The following is a 6,322-nucleotide window of genomic DNA, read 5'->3' on the forward strand; positions in this document are numbered from 1 at the left end:
GGAACATGGTAAGTGTTTAAGGGATGTGATTTACTACTCTGTGACATGCCAGTGATGTGGCATGAATTAAAAACAGAGTCTTCCAGGAGAAAAGATTTCTTTAGAGATGTAATTAATTGACCGGGCTTGAGTCTCTACTTTCCCGGAGAAGTAGTTGTCAGTGAAGTGCTTCCAACACTGCCCTGGCTGTAATTATTATTCAAGTTCATGCTGCAAAGTCATCTTCACTTAGAATTCTAGCATTCACTATGAAAAAATTCATAGATTAGGTTTTTGTATTGCCACATGCCTTGGGATTTATCCTCAGAATTAGGAAGCAAACGTAGCCAGCAATTAGTTTCAACATTTGTTTTCAGAAATGAATTTTTCCCATATCTGTCAGATTTGGCTCAGGGTTCTTTTTCAATTTAATCTTTGTTAGCAGCATGAAAAACTGTTAAATGTTCAGGCATAAGCAAGTCATCACTCCATATCTGAAGTCTAGAGAGCTGCTGGTTGTCATAGTAATTGACTGCACGTGTGAAGTAGGCATTGGCAGCCTCACATTTTCATTAAAATATCATGCATATTTGCATGAACTCCTGCCCAGAGCATTGTTACTGCATTCCATTCCTCCCCAACCCCATTGTCCCATAATAGTGCCAAGGGATTTCATATTTTAGAAGCAAGCTTACAGAGTTCGCTGCATTTATTATTGATCTGCCTCAGATGGAAGTTAAGCTGTATTCAAAGCTCAGCATGTGTGAATGGAGAGCTGACTATAGGTCTGTCTTCCTCTTCCCTTGAATCCCATTTTTTCTACCAAATGGTTTAAATTAGTTTCTTTACCTTGCCTCCCCCCATACTCGGATGTCTTCCTTCAAATATCTCCCTCTGGACTTGTAATGTTGCCATTCCTCCTGAAGATGTAGGTTTCTGTTCTGTTTACCATCCCACCTTCTCCATGCCTTCTTTCCGGGACCTCCATTAGGTTGCTTTGGGCTTAGAGCTATGATCATATTAATTCATCCATTTGATCATTTTGTTTGCTCAATTGATAAATGTTTATTGCATGTTTACTGTGTGGTAGGCTAGGTGCTGGATCCCAGATACACAAGGGCAATAATTAGTTAATAAGAGATATAAGCTTTTGCTGACTATCCTGTGCTTGATTAAATGGTCTGTATATTGGGGTGCGGGGATGGCTCAGTCAGTTGGGCATCTGCTGTCAGCTCAGGTCATGATCCCAGAGTCCCAGGATTGAGTTCAGAGTTGGGCTCCTGGCTCAGCGGGGAGTCTGCTTCTCCCTCTGATCCTCCCCCCTCTTGTGCTCTCTCTCTCTCACTCTTTCTCTCTCTCAAACAAATAAATAAATAAAATCTTTAAAAAATTAAATGGTCTGTATATCTTAGGCAATTACTTTCCATCAAAGTCTCCACCAAATCAACCTGCAAATGTTTGCATCATACGAACTATTTGTTGAGTCCCACAGATTATCAAATAGTATAAGTTTACTTTTTGTCCCTACAACATTATTTAAACATTCTTTTGTTGAGCTAAAAGCTTGAATAAATACACTAGGAAGTGTCAGTGCAGTAACAGTTTGGTAATATGCAGATTATAATGGTTATTCACTATGATATAACACATATCAACTCCGTCTCTCTACTTACACCCACACAAACACAGCCTCACTCATAGACTTGCACACACTAAAGCTAAGAAACAAGAGTCTTGATCAATAATTGAGGAACTGCATTTTCTCAAATCTCATAGGTTCCGTATGATGCTTCACTGTACTTCCGTAATTGCCTCTGTTCATCCTGCTCCTTACACTTGGGACGTCTTTCCCACCCTAAATTTCCACTGAACACCTGGAGAACACCTCATCTTTCAAAATTCTATGCAAATATCACTTCTTATTTGAAGTGTTTTATAACACATTTTTTTTAAAGAATTCTGGCAGTAAATTTCAGCACACGTGTGTGTGTGTGTGTGTGTGTGTGTGTGTATGTGCGTGTGTATAGAACGGATGTATTGGAATCCAAAGTGCACTTATTGTCACAGATTGTGTTAAAAAGAAATTTGAAAATGTGGCATTACATAATACACATAAAGCATTTCACATGATACTAACACATAGGAGAAGAACAGGGTTTTGCCACAAAAGTCAAGATAGGAAAGTTTTAAGGATAGGCTGATTAATGGTGTGCAATACAGCAGAGAACAAAGAGGATGAAATCTGGGAGAAGGTTATTGTGTTGGAAATAATTAACTTGTAGAAAATCAAAGGTGGTCTACAAAACATGATTTAGTCTGCAAATATTTGTTATTAACAACATATACAGTAACACTGTTTTATAATGCTAAATGATAGTAAAGGATATAAAGGAAAGCTATACATGGAAAGAAGTTGACAAGATGATTTCTGCATAGAAACTATAATAAACAATGAGGGGCACCTCAGTGGCTCAGTCGGTTAAGTGTCTGCCTTGAGCTCAGGTCATGATCCCAGGGTCCTGGGATGGAGTCCAACATCAAGCTCCCTGCTCAGCGGGGACTCTGCTTCTCCCTCTCCCTTTGCCCCTCCCCCCTGCTCATTCTCTCTCTTTCAAATAAATAAACAAAATCTTTTTTTGAGAAGAAGAATCTATAATAAACAATGAAAAACAGCTCCATCACTTTAAGTTTGTCCTTTCAAAGGAGGTAAAATAGTTACACTATATATATATGGATATAGGTAATATAGATATGGATAAAGATACAGTTTTCTTGTTCTTGAAAAATCTCCAGTTAAAAAACAGTTTGGGACTTGGGATGCCTGAAAACTTTATGAGACTCTTTTTTTTTTTTTCCTGTCGGATAAGGCATGATACTTTGGTTGCATTCCCAGTCGGGGGTGGATGTGTCTGGAGATAAGCTTTATGGTTTGTCCAGCTAGGTCTGCAGACTACAAACATAGCGGTGGCTTCCAGTTCATGGCATGAAAGAAAGAAATACTCTTCTCTGGTACAGATAGCCTTTCAACCACTTTCTCATAAAAATACCAGATTTGGCCAAAAGTTCTTAAGGTGTTCAAATAATTCTCCCCAAGCATCTGGAAGGTGTTGCATGAAGGGAAAAAGTAGGAGAATTGGGGCAGGTGGACAGAGAAGAAGTCTAATAACTCACTCCTTTTACCACCCTTAGAGGGAAGGCCTCATTGGGAGGGTCCCAGTGTGTCGTCCTCACACCCCAAGTTCCCTGGTCTCTTCTCCACACACTCTAGACTTTAGCTACTTTTCTCTACTGAATTCCACCTTTTTCCATTTTTTCTAGAATCAGTCACCCTTTCCTATAAAAATTATATATACTTAGTCTCCCTTTATCTCATCGAGTGTCTTATAAAATTATCAAGTTCAGAGGTTATATTTGCAGGGTTTTTTTTCTCTGTTCAGTTGCTTTTTGCTCTGTAGAAGCATATCTATGTCTCTTTGTCCACCACTCCCTTGAAGAAAGGCTCATAGGTTCTTGGTTCCATACATAAAGGGGTGCAGAGAAATACTGGGGATTTTTTGCTACCTCCCAGCTGTAATTCTTAACCACATCTCTATCTAGAATTACCTGGCAAGCTTTCAACAAGACCCATGCCTATACCCATTCTTAAACCAATTAAATTAGAGCCCCTGGTCCTGAGAGTGGGTCCTGATTATCACTTGTTTGTCTGTTTAGTTTGTTTTCAAACCGCTCAGGTAATTCTAACGCATGGCTCAGTTTGATATCCACTGCCCTAAACAGTACTTCTTGCTCTTCCAAGGCATGTAAACCATCTGTAGATTCTGTGAAAATGCAGATCCTGATTCAGTAGGTCTGGAGTGGAACCTGAGATTATGTGGTTATAACAAGCCCCCAAGAGATGTGAATGCTGTTGGTTCCGTGGCACTACATTTTGAATAGCAAGGTTCTGGAATATTTAAAGTTAATCACATCTCACCATTTGTCATCTGAAATATGTCCCTTCCTACTCAAGCTCCAAGCTGGAGAAGTTACTATCCTGTGAGCAAGCCCTGGTTTTAGATCCTGAAAAATAACTGCTGGAAAATAAAGAGCATCTTGCCATCTCAGAAAATGTACCTCATCTCACCACTCCTGCTTAGCACAGTTTGTCCAAATTGCTAAGTTCAGTTAACTAAACTAGAGGCATTTATTGTCCCCTATGGCTCTATAGAAACATACAGGGCATTGGGAACTCTTTTTGTGTGTCCTACAGAGACAGGAACAGATCTCATACAGTCCTGGATTAGGACTTTGAAAACTGGATTCTAGCCTCAGCTCTGCTTACTTATCCTAATGAGGGCTTTCTGAGCTTTCAATATTTTCCTCATTTCTCATGATAACATCTCTGAGAGCACAACATGGGATCAAACTCACCCTCATGGGTCAAGGAAGTCCCTCAGAGGAGGAGAATCCATAAAAATGAGTAAGAGTTAGTCACATAGAGAAGCCAGAGGACAGAATGAAAGAACATACACAAAAGTAAGGAGAGAAGACAGAGGAGACATGACAAATTCTACGAAGAGTTTGGGATGGCCAGGTTGGAGGGGGCATTTACGGAAGAGATGAGACAGACACGAGGCTGGAGAGGGGAGGACCATTTCATTAAATGATAATGTTGAACATCCATCATACACCTACTGTGTCAGACACTTTGCTATATGCTTTGTATATAGTACTTCATTTAATTCTCACACAAACTCCTCAAGAGGCAGGCAGTGAAAAAAAATCTGTGAAATGGCTTAGAAACTATAAGGAACTGAAAAGATTATGTCACTTGACTTAGGTCCTATAACTAATACATGGTAGAGCCAAGTCTTTATCTCTCTTGAGTCCATGCTCAAATCCGTGATACCAGCTTGAATAGAGAGTCAAAGACAAATTTAAGACAAAGGAAAAAGATGATCATTTTTTTCATTTCAGAGAGATTGTCCCATCCACATGAAGGATGATTGGATAGGGTAAAAATGGAGGCTTGGAGACCAATTAGGATTCCTCCTCTTAGTTGCTACAGTCTCATGGGTTTATCAATATCATTTGAGAACTGAGAATGTGTCTTATTTTTCTTTTGATTACCAGCACCTAACACAGTTTTGGGAATATAGTAGATATTTATTGATGGAATAAATGATTACTATTATAATTATGTAAAAGAAAAATCATGAATGCCTAACCTGAGGCAGTGACAGTAGGGTTAGAGATGGAATGGAATAGAACACTAGATGAATACATTTCCACCAGGCAAATAAATTAATGTTACTGTTAATAGCCAAAATGTTCGAAATTCAGAGGCCTTTTCTAACGTTGTTAATTCATAGGATACACTCTAACGGTGGATATATCACACACCACTGGAAGACGAAAAAGGAAGTACTGAGGGTAATGAGCCATGGGTGCTCTTGGAATCATTCCATGCAGCCTGCCTCATCCTCTGGATCAGGCAGGTGGAATTGGTGTAGATTAGGGAATGTGATGTAAAGCTCTGATTTTTGACTGAAAAGATTGTTTTCAGGGGGCACCTGGGTGGCTCAGTTGGTTAAGCTTCCAACGCTTGATTTCAGCTCAGATCATGATCTCAGGGTCCTGGGTTCAAGCCCAGCATCAGGCTCTGCACTCAGGAGTGTGGAGTCGGCCTGAGATTTTCTCTCTCCCTCTCCCTCTGCCCCTCTTCCACCTCTCTCTCTCTCTTTCTCTCTCAAATAAATAAATCTTTTTTAAAAAGGTTGTTTTCAGTACTCTCTTTTGCAGGAGTAGGTAGAAGACATTGGTTAAATCAGAGCCTCTGATTTTTCATCTCGACAACAGAGTAGTGGGGCAGGGAAGAAATGAAATAATAATGAGAACAGCCCTTTTAAAACAATATTTTTGTTCTTCAAATGTGAGTATTGATTAGACTGCTTTTAGTGCAAGAGCTGCAATGCCTCAACCATATTTATAATTGAGTTTTAACATGTAAATCTGGTCCTTATCATCATCTGTAAATTTCCCTATTCTGAAAATATTAATACTAATATAGGAGATTATTAACACTAATGTTATATTATATTATAAAATATATAATATAAAAACCACTGGAAATTATTTATACATTTGTATATTTTAAATTTTCTGTAATGAATATATATGGTTTTTATCATCTACAAAGGGCTGAAATTGTTATTTTTCAGGACTCTGAAAGTGTATTTGCCAATGATTTTTATTTAGGAGTTAGGACAGAGAAGAGGTTCATAAATTTAAAATGAGAAAAGTCATTTTTAGTGCTTTAATAGACAGAATGCCAAATTTAGACTCTGAACACAATTTTTCAAAG

This window comes from Ursus arctos, unplaced genomic scaffold, assembly GCF_023065955.2.
Source record: "Ursus arctos isolate Adak ecotype North America unplaced genomic scaffold, UrsArc2.0 scaffold_22, whole genome shotgun sequence".
Classification (NCBI taxonomy): Eukaryota; Metazoa; Chordata; class Mammalia; order Carnivora; family Ursidae; genus Ursus; species Ursus arctos.